Genomic DNA, 13416 nt, shown 5'->3' with positions numbered 1-13416 from the left:
GCTCATTTGAAATGCATTTGGGCCTCTTATGTTCTGTCATCAGCCAGATAGGACAAGGTCTGCAGGAGGACTGATACTTCTAGTACTATTTACTCAGGTTTGCAAGAAAATAATTTCAGTGTCAGTTGGCACTTTGATAACATTTAACTGGTCGTTATCAAATGAGAAGGAGCATTTCCAAAAATGGTAGCAGTATAGAATTTGTACTAATGTACAAATTTGAGTTCCAGGGCAGTGGACACTTCTCAAAAACCCATTTTGTTGGTAGCTGTTCATTATTTTTATTTAACAATCTAATATTTGTTCATTTATATAAATTCCTCTCTTATACTTCATTCATACATTTTTCCATTTTCAGGTTTCACTCATTGCTTGCATACTTTCATCATCTCTGGCCTTTGATTTAAATAAATCTTTCCAATTTGTTTTATTTTTCGTCTGTCTCTGATTCATTTTTGATTACCGCTACTAGTTCACTGGAGCAAGCTTACTGGAGAAAAATGGGAGAATCTATTTTAAAATGATTTCTATAAGCACATTTATTTATTTATTTTGCACACTCCAGCTAGTGAATGGGCATGATGTGCATCTGAACGAGCATTCTGTTGAAAGAAAAGGATGGCATCTGGAAAAGCGCCTCTGAGATGTGCATCAAATAGAATTTAATGGTGAGTTTCCATATTTTTATGTGCATTCAATTGCACATTCCAATGTTCATCTGATTTACTACTGCAGTTCCTAAAATAAATGTTAACCAAGACACAGTGGTATTTCGAGAAAAAATGGTTGAAATAACCATTGGTTGGTTGCAGCCCACCTTTCACCAAATGGTCCAAGGGTGGCATACCAAAACACCATAAGTAAGTGCAATGTACAATTACAATCATAAAATTAAACCAGAAACCTACCAATTTCAGAATAATGAAACAGGAGCACAGATCTCCAGGGCACAGCAAAGCAGAATAATCACAGATATCTACTAAGCTGAGGGCCTGGGGCAAAGAGGTACCCCTTTCCAAGGATCCAAATTTTCACTCAACTCAGTGTGCCATTTATTTGCACCCAATGTTTTGTGCTCCATTATTCAGCGATGACGTGCTGCTAGTTTTGCTGATGTGATGGAAATCCATGCTAAAATGCATGACAATGCAATCTATGAAAGACAACTGGGGGGGAGGAATGAAAGGGAGGCGAGGCGCTGAAGTCTGCTGTAAATCTGGTCATAAGAACCCAAGCCGTTAGAGAGGCACCAGAAAAACGAAATCAAAGACAAACTTCCATAGGTAGCTGTGTACTTTCTTTGGGAACTTCTCCATTCACCCTTCAGTGTATAGTGCAAACATTTTCTCTCCACTGAACAATCAGATGACCACTTTGCTATACATGAAACTGCAACACCTGCCCACTCAGTTTTCAATCTACTGTATGTATGAAATTCAGTCCTGAAGCTGGAGCCTACCTCTTTTCCTAATGTATTATTATTATTATTATTTTCTTTTTCTACTAGCCTGGCTTTATTTCCTTTGTTTAAATCTACCAGTCAACTTTAGAATCCTTGCAAGCCACATATGTCAATCACAACATTTCTCTGAACATGCAGATATCAGTTTATGTATTTTTGTTGAACAATGATATGTTGTTACATCTTTTATAATCTTTACACTGTCGTTTCTCCCTTTTCTAATAATAAAAAAATGAAGTCCCATGTTCAGGTCATAGAAAAGTAAGTAATATGGGCAACAGTATTGCACTTCAGTCAGTGACCCCATGTTGGGTCCATCAATCTCAGTTTAGGCTGGGCATTTTTACCTCATGCCAGCCTATTTCTAAAGCCGTCTGTATTTAATTTACCGCTCCTCCCTCAGTTAAAGGGTTATTGTGTTGGCCTCAGTCACTGAAATATCAGTGGACTGGACTTTTCATGAAGAAAAATGGTTGTTCATGACAGGTTGTTTATGAGGTTTGCTTGATTCATTGATCTAGATCATGTCCACATCTATGTTCACAGAGGAATTTTTCCCTAGAAATTATGGAGAGATGTTACCAGCGGACGACTGAATAAAAATATCACATATAATTCTTTCTGAATAAGCACCTCAGAATGCAAATTTAGCAGAGTAAGTAAATATTTTGTGGGGCACATACACAAAGCAGGACTGGCTTTAACATTAGGCTGAGGGAGATAACTGGCTCGGAAGCAGATGCTGGAGAATGGGTAGTACTGGCAGGATGTTAGAGGACAGAGTTCCATGTGCCATGTGACCCAGTCCAACCCCAACCCCCAAGCTAGCCTACTGTCTCCACATGCAGTAGAGGCAGGGTGGGGCAGTAGTACTTACCTGACTTCCTGTCACCAGCATTGCTATGACATACTGGGAGAAGGAGATGGGTATTGGCAAGGTCAGCATGGTGCAAATGCACTGGCAGATAACCAGGTTATTAAGAGACTTGTCCCACGGTGATGGATTGCAGCCTTAAATGTTTAGGTTTTAGCAGTAATTTAAAAAGCCAAATAAACTTTCTCAGCATCATTTCCAGGAAAAGGTGAGCATGGTGAATTAAATGGAAAGTCTGAACTCAGAATAGCATTGTGAAAAGCATAGGAGTTTTTTATTGGATTCTTTTCTCTGCATCATTGGTGATTCATTTAACAATAAATCAAGAGGAGATCCAGTGATCTGATATGTTCTGGGTGGCAGTTGTAAACACAGTTATTAAATCAGGCCAACCAGTATCAAAAAATTGAGAGGAAAATGATGGGACAGGGGACAACTGTGGAATGACTATGGGTGTTGATATAGAGCAGGTAGAACAGCCTCTTCATGAGCTGTGAGAGATAGAAGAAAACTTGGGAGTTTTCAATGATAATCTGATTGGCATCCCTCTGTCTTGGTAGACAATGGATGAGTGCACCTTTGCAGATGAAGTCAGATGATTGTAGAGTTACAGAGCCCGCCGTGGCTGTAGAGACATGTTTTGTTGTGGCTGGGACAGATGAAAGTGTCCAGTTGTGCTGCTGCAGATACTCCATAGGTTTACTCCTTCGCCTCTTCTCCTGAAGATGTCCCACAAGACAGTGCGTATGGTTTGTTCCTCAGGGTTTACTCCCAAAGCCTTTCTCACAAATGAGTATAGCCGCAAGGCAGCAGAGGTTTAGGATCAGAGTTTTCCTTCTCCTTGATGGGCTACCTTCCCAGGTGAATCAGCCCCACCTGCCCTTCATTTCCCTTTACAGCATGTGCAGAAACTGCCTTCTTGTAGATGCACATACAAATGTGTGCCTCTTCAAAGGAAAACACACATAAAAACAACTGTACAATAAATACAACACCTAAAACCAGTATAAGAAGATGGCACCAATACTACAGTAAAATCAAAATCAAGTTTCAAAGAGAGAGATTGTACTATACAGTGGTACCTCGGGTTAAGTACTTAATTCGTTCCGGAGGTCCATTCTTAACCTGAAACTGTTCTTAACCTGAAGCACCACTTTAGCTAATGGGGCCTCCTGCTGCCGCCACACTGTCAGAGCACAATTTCTGTTCTCATCCTGAAGCAAAGTTCTTAACCTGAAGGACTATTTCTGGGTTAGTGGAGTCTGTAACCTGAAGCGTATGTAACCTGAGGTACCACTGTATAGGCTTTTCTTATTTGCTGGAATAGCATCATGGGTGCTTTGAACTGTTTGCTTTCCCCCCCCTTCAAAATAATATTTATTAAAATTTTCAAGGGTTACAAAAAGCAAAAGTAAAAGCAATAACACCATACCAAACAAAAACAAAACAACACAAGAGGGGGAAAAAAGAAAAAAAGAGAACAAAAAAACAAAAAACACAACTAATCTTCCCAACTTATTTTTCATTCGCTTATTTCCTTGACCTCCTCACACCTCCCTTTTATTTCAGCAAATCCTTTCCATCTTTTCCAATTTTTGTTTTGTAATTTATCTCAATATAATGTAACTTTACTTTCCCTCCTTTCACCATTTTTTTAACCTTATTTTAACATTAAAACTAAAATACTTGTATATGTTTAACTCCTTATAACATTTCTGCTAAATCCATAAAATATCAATCCACCATGAATCTCTCCTGGATGTTGTTTCTCATTGTGAGTTCTTTGCTGCCTTTGTGTTCCACTTATTTAGTACAGAAGAAATCCTCCTTTCAAAGGGATTAGCACAACTGTGGAAGCATCAAATCTCCAACCAACAAGAAATAAGTGGTGAGACATTGCACATCCCATGTCCAGTAGCACATGCTGGCCTCCCATCAGTTTGTGCTCATGGAAATAATTTGCATCACAGTAGCTTTGTTTCTATGTTGCAGAACATGGGATCATCTAGCTAGCTTCCTGTTCTGCCACAACACATAGAAATCCAGTTTACCAATGCGCCACAGAGTGCAGATGCACTGGGCAGAGGAGACATGAACACTTGGAGAACAAATACCTGTGGGTGACTTATGCAAGCAAGGTTTCACGTGCTACAATAAAAGACAGAGATGGGAGAAGTCCAATTGTATTTCATAGCTAGGAGCATAGGTCCGCCTCCTCCTGCTGCCATAAAGGTAAAGGTAAAGGGACCCCTGACCATTAGGTCCAGTCGTGGCCGACTCTGGGGTTGTGATGCTCATCTTGCTTTATTGGCTGAGGGAGCCGGTGTACAGCTTCCGGATCATGTGGCCAGCATGACTAAGCTGCTTCTGGCGAACCAGAGCAGCGCACGGAAATGCCGTTTACCTTCCCGTCGGAGCAGTACCTATTTATCAACTTGTACTTTGACGTGCTTTCGAACTGCTAGGTGGGCAGGAGCTGGGACCAAGCAACGGGAGCTCACCCCATTGCAGGGATTTGAACCGCCGACCTTCTGATCAGCAAGTCCTAGGCTCTGTGGTTTAACCCACAGCACCACTTGCATCCCTCCTGCTGCCATAAGCCCTGCCTTGCTGCCATAAGCCCTGCCTATATATGCTATGTGTGGCCCCTGAGCCACAGGTTGGCAGTCCATGCATCAAAACATTGCAAGCACATGACATCTTGGCTGTAAAGCATCCAGTGAATTAAATTAAGCCCTCAAAGTGACTGAGTGAAACATGAACTACTCTCTCCTGACTTGCCCAACTTATTCGCTTTGAGGAAAGTTTCTTCTACATTCCTATGCAAGGCTTGTTGTCAAATAGCACTTCGATGAAGTGTAGGCTTTTATACTTTATGGTTGTTTTGGAATGAAAATGCAGGACACAGCATAAGGAGATCCTTATCTTGACCTATTTCAGCACACTTAGCAGAAGTTTCTTTTCACAGGCTGAACAGGCACAAAGTACCCTTTGATGCCAACTAGCACAAGCATTGTCTCAAATACACAATATTTCATTAAGGACTGCTTTCACACCATGAAACCCAGCTAGCAGCTTTCGTGCCTTGTTCTGAAGATACAACAAGAACGGAAAATAACTTGCCCTCCAGTAGCTCAAGTGGGCTGTGTGACAATAGCCGTCTCTGTTCAGGCTCTCACCCTCTGTTGAAGTTCAACCCACGCCATTATTATTACATGATAGACTGCTCAGATCACTTGGGTCCTGTTCCAGATATTGCCAAGAGCAGTTTGTGTATTTAAGATTTTATTAGGGTTTGCCCTTCCTAATCTCCTGTGTTCATACTTTGCAGTGTGAATCTGTGGTTGCTGGTTATACAACAGCAGTTAATGCACTTAGCTCCGTTTATTTATTGATGCCTTTGCAGTGTGGGCTTTGACCAGGTTTCTCAAGAACCATGTTCTCATTAGCTATGTTTGCTTAGGTGGGAGCCAACATAAATCACAACTTCTTGAAATACTGTGTTTCTGAAGCTCTAAGCAAAGATGCTGGCAACAGTTATCTAATTCTGAAGCATAGAGGGGGGATGGTGGTCTTGGTCACACTTTTATTACACTGCAGAAGCTGCCGGTGAGAGTATTTGTCTACCAGCTTCTTTGCTGGAAAGGAAGTAATTGATAACTTCCAAGATTAATTCAAGTTAAAGGAGTTGCGGGCAGCATGAAAAAGGTGTAACCGATATTCTTACTGAGAGGCCAGCCTGTCAATTCCTGCCCTACTTCTCATCCCTAAATGTATTTATGTCTTTGACATGAAGTCACGTTCATCTGAAAAGAGCTTCCACCTAAGTGCATCTTGGTCTTGGACAAACACTAGAGATTGTGCACATATTACTCACTGGCCACACTTTAATACTTGTTATAAGTATTGAATCCCACCAATCTGGTTTGTAAGTTCTTTTCTTTCTTTCTTTCTCTTTCTTTCTTTCTCTTTCTTTCTTTCTTTCTTTCTTTCTTTCTTTCTTTTAAAAAAGCCCAGTATCTTCCACATTCCATATACCCCTGCATTCCTTCTCTTAATCTTTCAGTATTTGCAAGTTTATTTTCCACAGCACAATGGTCAGCGTACCTTGAATCATGTAACTGACAAGCCATCTACCTAAGTGTGGCATCTTAGGACCACTTCCCATCAGGGAGGCCCACCTGGTGCCTTCGTTGTATATCTTTAGGAGCCAGGCAAAAGCATTCCTCTTCTCCCAGGCATTTGGCTAACTTAACAAATGATGGCCTTTTAAACCAGTGGGGGTGGGGTATTGTCTTGTTTGTTATTATGTTGTGTATTTTTGTGTTTTAATATTGTAAGCTTCCCAGCACATGGATTTCCTTGCAAAGCTCAGGTTTCTCCACACGCATATACACACAGATTCTTCAGGAAATTTATATAGCATCTGTTTTGCATGTAGAAGGTATCGTGCTCAATTCCTGGTATCTCCAGATATGGTTGGAAGCAGTGGTGGAGCAAGCTGATCGGGTGCCTGGGGTGGCATGCCCGTGGGGGCAGGGCCAACCACCTGTGGGGCAGGGCAAGCCAGGGCAGGATGCTCCGTGGGGCCTCCGAGGAGTCTGTCTGCCTCCTCCCACTCAGCTGCCCTACAGCTGAGGAGGAGGAGGCGGGCAGACCATTTGGGGCAGTGTGCAGCCTGCGGGCACCCAAGCCACCACGTCACTTCCAGGAGAGACTTATGGCTCGGGTGCACTGAGTGCCGCCTGGCATTTTGTCACCCCCCTCAGTGGTGACACCCAGGGCAGACACACACCCTGCCCCCCTTCCTCCACTCCTGATTGGAAGAGACTCCCTGTCTGGAGATCTGGAAAGATGCTGCCAGTTAGTGTAGACAGTCTTGAGCCAGGTGGGACCATGGTCTGATTCTGTATAAGGCAGCTTTCTATGTTGTATGTCCCTTCCTCCTGCACACGTCTCTAAGACGATGTTTCAAAACCAAAGAGAACTAAAACTGTTTATGGGGCTTTGTGAATCATGAGCTTGCAGGTTTTTTCAAATAAAGGAAGTATTTGAAAATAAGAGGCAATCTTTGGGTTATTAACTGAACCTGAAAGCTATGCTATATGGCAGTTTAAAAAGCAGAATTGGGAGTGGGGAGGTCTTCATGGAATGAAATTTGCGATCTTGAAATACTACTTCAGATTCAGTTTCCTCTTGGGTCACTGACAGAAGTTTATCTAAAGATTTGCAAGTTTCTTGCCTGCAATCCTATCCATACTCACTACTGGATGGAATGCACTTCTAAGAAAGTCTGTGTTGAATTGTGCTGTAAGTCTTTTTAAATGGGAAGCAGAATCCATACTGCCAGCACTTCAAGGCCTTCAGATGCAAGAATCACCTGTACACAAGAGAAAGCTGATGGGAAGTTTGTGATTCTATGATTCTATGTACTATACTGAATAAATGTCAAAGTGGTTTCCATAAACCAGGAGTGGACCTCTTCTATGGATGGTAAGGGCCTTTCAATCTCCTGTCAAACACATATGACACCAGGTGTAGGGCAAATGGGTGTGATTTGGAGCAGACATCCTCATGGGCCAAACTGGGACGCATGCCAGACCTAATTAGCCCTATGGGCTGGAGGTTGCCCACCACTGCTATAAGCTTGTCATACCAGCTAACAGAAACACATGTCAAGACATCTCAGAAACCATCACTTAGGGACCCTCCCCCCCTCCCCGGCCAAACATATGAACACTGTATTTTCCAGCAAATGTTGCATCGCACCCCCTTAAAGACAACTAGCGTCAGAGAAATAACTCCAGATTTGTACTACTCTATGAGAATCAGCTTCTCAGAGGCATTGAATTGAAACCAAATATTGTCAGCACTGAAAGGCTTTCCCACCCATTTGCTTTAGTGAATCAGAGTGAATGAATGAGCATACAAAGGTGTTCCATACCATCTAGACCCACACCATAAAAGCAAATTTACCTTTTCCCATTCTCTCCCAGGTGTAGAGGAAGAGAAGGAAAGGAAAGAGAGGGCTTTAGCAGGCTGGCCACATTGGTTTCAAAACCTCCCATGATCCAAGCTCTTGCTATGGCATACTGATACGAAATCTTCACATTCTATTTCTTTCCAGAGCACAAAAAAATATTCTGCCTATGCACATCTCTACAAAGATGTTGGAAACCATGGAATACTTACAGCCACCATTGGGGCTTTATCAAGAAAGGTGTGTTGATAAGGCGAACAACTCAAACCAGCCCTTTCTGTCAATATTAACATGAGATAAACCTCTCATGAAAGGCTATTGGCACACAATATTCCACATTGCATTGGTAGTGGCCAGGAAAGGCACCTTTTAACATGAACCTATCCTAAAAGTTTCTAACCTTCCTAAGAATCAACCATAGAAGCGTAACATTCCACTCCACAAGAAAGAAAAGTGCTCTTTATACTGTTACAAATTGGGGGTGGCCAGACTCCTCCTCTTCTTCCTCCTCCTCCTTCTCATTATTGTTATTAGAATCTATATACCACCCAATACCCGGAGGTCTCAGGGCGGTTCACAGAATAAAATCAAAATATAAAACCACAAAATACATAATCAAAATAAAAACAACCACCACCCAATAATCCCCCCAAGAAAACCCCCACCAGATTTTAAAAGGGCATAGGATGTCAATCAACCAAAAGCCTGGTTAAAAAGGAACGTTTTTGCCTTGCGCCAAAAGGTGTATAATGAAGGTGCCAGGCGAACTTCCCTGGGGAGAGCATTCCACAGATGGGGAGCCAACTGAAGCGAAGGCCCGTTCTCGTGTTGCCACCCTCTGGACCTCTCAAAGGTCACACAAAGACACACAAAGAAGGGGCTCAGAAGATGATCTCAGAGTCTGGGTAGGTTCATATAGAAAGAGGTGATCCTTGAGGTATTACAGTCCTGAGCTGTTTAAGGCTTTATAGGTCAAAACCAGCACTTTGAATTGGGCCTGGAAATAATTGGTAGCCAGTGCAGTCTGACCGGGATTGGTGTAATATACTCTGGTGAGCAACCTGACCACTGAATTCCACACTCGCTAAGGTTTCTGAATCTGAGGCCAGGTAGAGGCAGCCCTACATATAACACATTGCAGTAATCTAACCTTGAGGTGGGGACGCAGGTGGCGCTGTGGGTTAAAGCCTCAGTGCCTAGGACTTGCCGATCGAAAGGTCGGCGGTTCGAATCCCTGCGGCGGGGTGCGCTCCTACTGCTCGGTCCCAGCGCCTGCCAACCTAGCAGCTCGAAAGCACCTCCGGGTGCAAGTAGATAAATAGGGACCGCTTACCAGCGGGAAGGTAAACGGCGTTTCCGTGTGCGGCTCTGGCTTGCCAGAGCAGCGATGTCACGCTGGCCATGTGACCCGGAAGTGTCTCCGGACAGCGCTGGCCCCTGGCCTCTTAAGTGAGATGGGCGCACAACCCCAGAGTCTGTCAAGACTGGCCCGTACGGGCAGGGGTACCTTTACCTTTACCTTTAACCTTGAGGTTACCAGAGCATAGACAACAGTAATTAGGCTATCCCTGTCCAGATTGCTGGGCCACCAACCGAAGCTGATGGAAGGCACTCCGGGCCACTGAGGCCATCTCAGCCTCGAGTGACAGCAAAGGATCCAGGAGTACCCCCAAGCTACAAACCTGCTCCTTCAGAGGAAGTGTAACCCCATCAAGAGCAGGTGATCTCTCTCCCGGTCTAGGGTACCACCCACCAACAGTGTTTCAGTCTTATCTGGGTTGAATATCAGTTTGCTGGCTCTCATCCAGTCCATTACCGATGCAAGACACTGGTCCAGCACTTCCACTGCCTCAACTGCAGATGTAAAGAGCTGAGTGTCATCAGCATACTGCTGGCAATGTACTCCAAACCACCCAGCATTTTCATGTAGATGTTAAACAACATAGGAGATAGGATTGAGCCCTCTGGAACCCCACATTGAAGGTTCCGTGGGGCTGAAAAGCATTCCCCAACCAACACCTTCTGGGAACGATAATCCAAGTAGGACTGGAACCACCACAAAGCAGTGCCATTCACCCCTAGTTCGGACAGTTGGTCCAGAAGGATACAATGGTCGATGGTACTGAAAGCCTCTGAGAAGTTGAGTAGAATTAACAGGGACATGTTTCCCCTGTCTCTCTCTCAACAGAGGTCATTATACAGGGTGACAAAAGCAGTTTCTGTGTCAAAACCGGGCCTAAACTCCAGTTGAAATGGATCCAGAAAGTCAGTTTCTTCCAAAAGCCCTGGATCTGGTCTGCAACCACTCACTCCAGAACTTTGCTTAGGAAAGGGATATTGGCAACTGACCAGTAGTTAGTTAGGTTTTCTGAACTGGGAAGGTTTCTTAAGGATAGGTTTTACCACTGCCTCCTTCAAATAGGCAGGGACCACCCCCTCTCTTAAAGAGGCATTGATCACTTCCCTGGCTCAGCCAGCTGTTCCCTCCCTGCTGGTTTTTATTAGCCAAGAGGGGCAAGGGTCTAGAGTGCAAGTGGTCTCCCTGACCAATCTGGGCACCTTGTCCACATCCTGAAGCCTTACCAACTGAAATTCATCCAAGATAACAGGACTAGACTGTGCTCTGGACACCCCATGAGATTCATCTGCTATAACAGCAAAGTCAAGTTCTTAGTGGATGCAAGCAATTTTATCCTCAAAATGCTGCAAACTAGTCACATTGAGCTATCTTTGGGTCTACTACCTCTTTTGGAGCAGCCTGTAAAAGACCCCATTACAACCCAGAAAAGCTCTGCCAGACGACATAATGAGAATGCAATGGAGGCAGCAAAGTATGTCTTCATTGCTGCCTTCACTGCTGCTAGGTAGACTCAATAATTGAGCTCTTACCAGTGCGGTTTCATTCATTATGATTTTTGCTCCACTTGTGTTCAAGCCATCTCCCACCTTGTTTCCTTGCCCTAAAGCTCTGGAGTATACCAGGGGGCCAAATGGACTCCACATAGTGGGAGAGGGCACTCAGGGGTGATTGTATCACTAGCCCAAGCCATTTGGGGGGTTCCAGAGGTCAGCCAGGGCTTTGACAGGGACACCATTAATTTCAGCCAGAAAACCCCCCAGAGCCGTTTGGAATCCCACTGGATCCATCAGTATCTGAGGGTGGACCTATCTAATAGGCCCCCTATCTCTGCGGACAGCCTAAATCTCAACAGGAAATGATTTGACCATGCCAAGGGACTGATGTCAATGTCCCCCACCTTCAAATCACCCTCTTCCTGCCCAGTCATGAAGACTAGATCCAGAGTGTGGCCTGCCATGTGTGTTGGGCTGGTGACATGTTGGGACAGCCCCATGGTTGTCATGGTGGCCATGAAGTCCTAAGTCACCCCAGAGCCAGCTGCCTCAGCATGGATATTGAAGTCTCCCAGAACCAGCAGTCTGGGAGTCCTCAACACCGCCTCTGAGACCAGCTCTGTCAGCTCAGGCAGGGAGACTGCTGGGTAGCGAGGCGGGCAGTAAACAAGCAGACTCCCTAATCTGTCCTGATTGCCCAACTCAAGGAACACAAACTCAAAAAGTCCTTGCTGGCCCAGGTAGAGAGAGGCAGGAGCATGGCCCTCAAGCTGTCAGCAGGATGGTCCTTGCTGGGCAGCAGCAGCAGTCCTCCTGCTTCAGTTACTAGCTGCCATCAGTGAGGCCATCAGAGGCAAGACAGCAGTATTTAAGCACTCTTCCATTATGCCTGGACACATCTGAAATGGTCTTTTTTTTTGTATTGTATTTTAATTGTTTGTCACTTGGGAGTCAGTCTTTAGCTGAAAGTTGGCTGAACTTACAATTAGTAAATAGAAGATGAAACCCATCTCTCTTACAGTCAGCAACATTTGAATGGTGCGTTGCATATATCTCAAGTATTATCTCCCATTCAGAAAACATGCCGGAGGATTGCTGAGCAGTCCAGTGCCTTAATTATTACAATAAATACTATTGAAGGAAATTGATAAGGGATAAGAGTTCCAAGGGGGTCTCTGTTAACATTTATAGACACGCCTACAATGTAAATACATGTCAAACACATGTTTCAATTACAATACTGCTTTTGTCCCATAACACTTTTCAGCACTTTATCTGCAGTTTTCTGATTAAGTTTACATTTCTTATTGGCTTTATAGAGTAGTGGGAGTTCTTTGGGTGTAAAAGATAGGAAATAGCTTTAAGCAAGTGGGGGCATACCTCTAAAAGTACTGTGGGAATGGAAACAAACACACTCCCTTTACAAATACTGGGCATCATCCATCCAGTCAAGTACTCTTTGAGAGCTGAACATGTTTAATTCCCTGAAATCAATGGGAATTCAGATTGGTTTGTTTTGGGGTGAATTATATAACAGGTCTCTTGCCTTTTGTAAAACCTAGGTGCATACATCATACATTTTCATGTCACCCTCACCCACTGAGAAAGAGAGAGAGAGAGAAAGAGAGAAAGAGAGAAAGAAAGAAAGAAAGAGAGAAAGAAAGAAAGAAAGAAAGAGAAAGAAAATCAGAATATTCTCTTTTAAAACTTTTTAAAAATGTGCAATGCCTACTTTTAGCTTTAGGGAAATCTTACACTTCCTCTTCATGATCCTCAGTCCAGACCAAAGTCTCAGACTTGCAACTCTTAAACCATTTCTATTCATGAATTTTGCATAGAAGCCTAATGCATTGAGTATCTCTGGAAAAGTAGAAAAAAATTATACAATCCATATCCCAGAGCAGATTTTTTGGGGGTGGGTGGATGTGATTGCCCAGAACTTGTCCTTTCTTTGCTTCTCAAGATAATGAGAGGAATTAACTAAACCTAAGAGCAGTCTACTTCAGTCCTTGAGTCTGATCCAGTCTCATTGCTTTCCCTTCAGAAGCACAAAAGTGGCAGTTCTCTGAGCATTATTACTGTAAAATCTAAATCCCTTTATAAAGAGTAAATCTTGAAGCGCATTGCAAATATGCCCCCCCCCCTCCTTTCAAGCTCTCTTTTCTTGAATTCTTCAGCTCTGCTTTTAAAAACTTGAACTTTCTTTACCCCTCCACTTCAGAAAAAGATCTACCAAGAGTCAAAGGA

The 13416-nt window shown here is 43.6% G+C and overlaps 1 long non-coding RNA gene across 1 annotated transcript in view; it reads left to right on the top strand.

Annotated features, from left to right (window-relative positions):
* The window catches only part of LOC307221141, a 37455-nt gene extending 33181 nt beyond the window's left edge, over positions 1-4274 (top strand). The window contains exons 4-5 of the long non-coding RNA XR_013841319.1: positions 566-668; positions 4148-4274. This is a non-coding gene — a long non-coding RNA (uncharacterized lncRNA). The remainder of the gene's footprint in view (positions 1-565; positions 669-4147) is intronic.
* The last annotated feature ends 9142 nt before the right edge of the window (positions 4275-13416 follow it).

Source organism: Podarcis cretensis (genome assembly GCF_951804945.1).
Source record: "Podarcis cretensis genome assembly, chromosome: 1".
NCBI lineage: Eukaryota > Metazoa > Chordata > Lepidosauria > Squamata > Lacertidae > Podarcis > Podarcis cretensis.
Note: the sequence above shows the minus strand (reverse complement) of the source record. Positions and strands in the feature narration are given on the sequence as shown.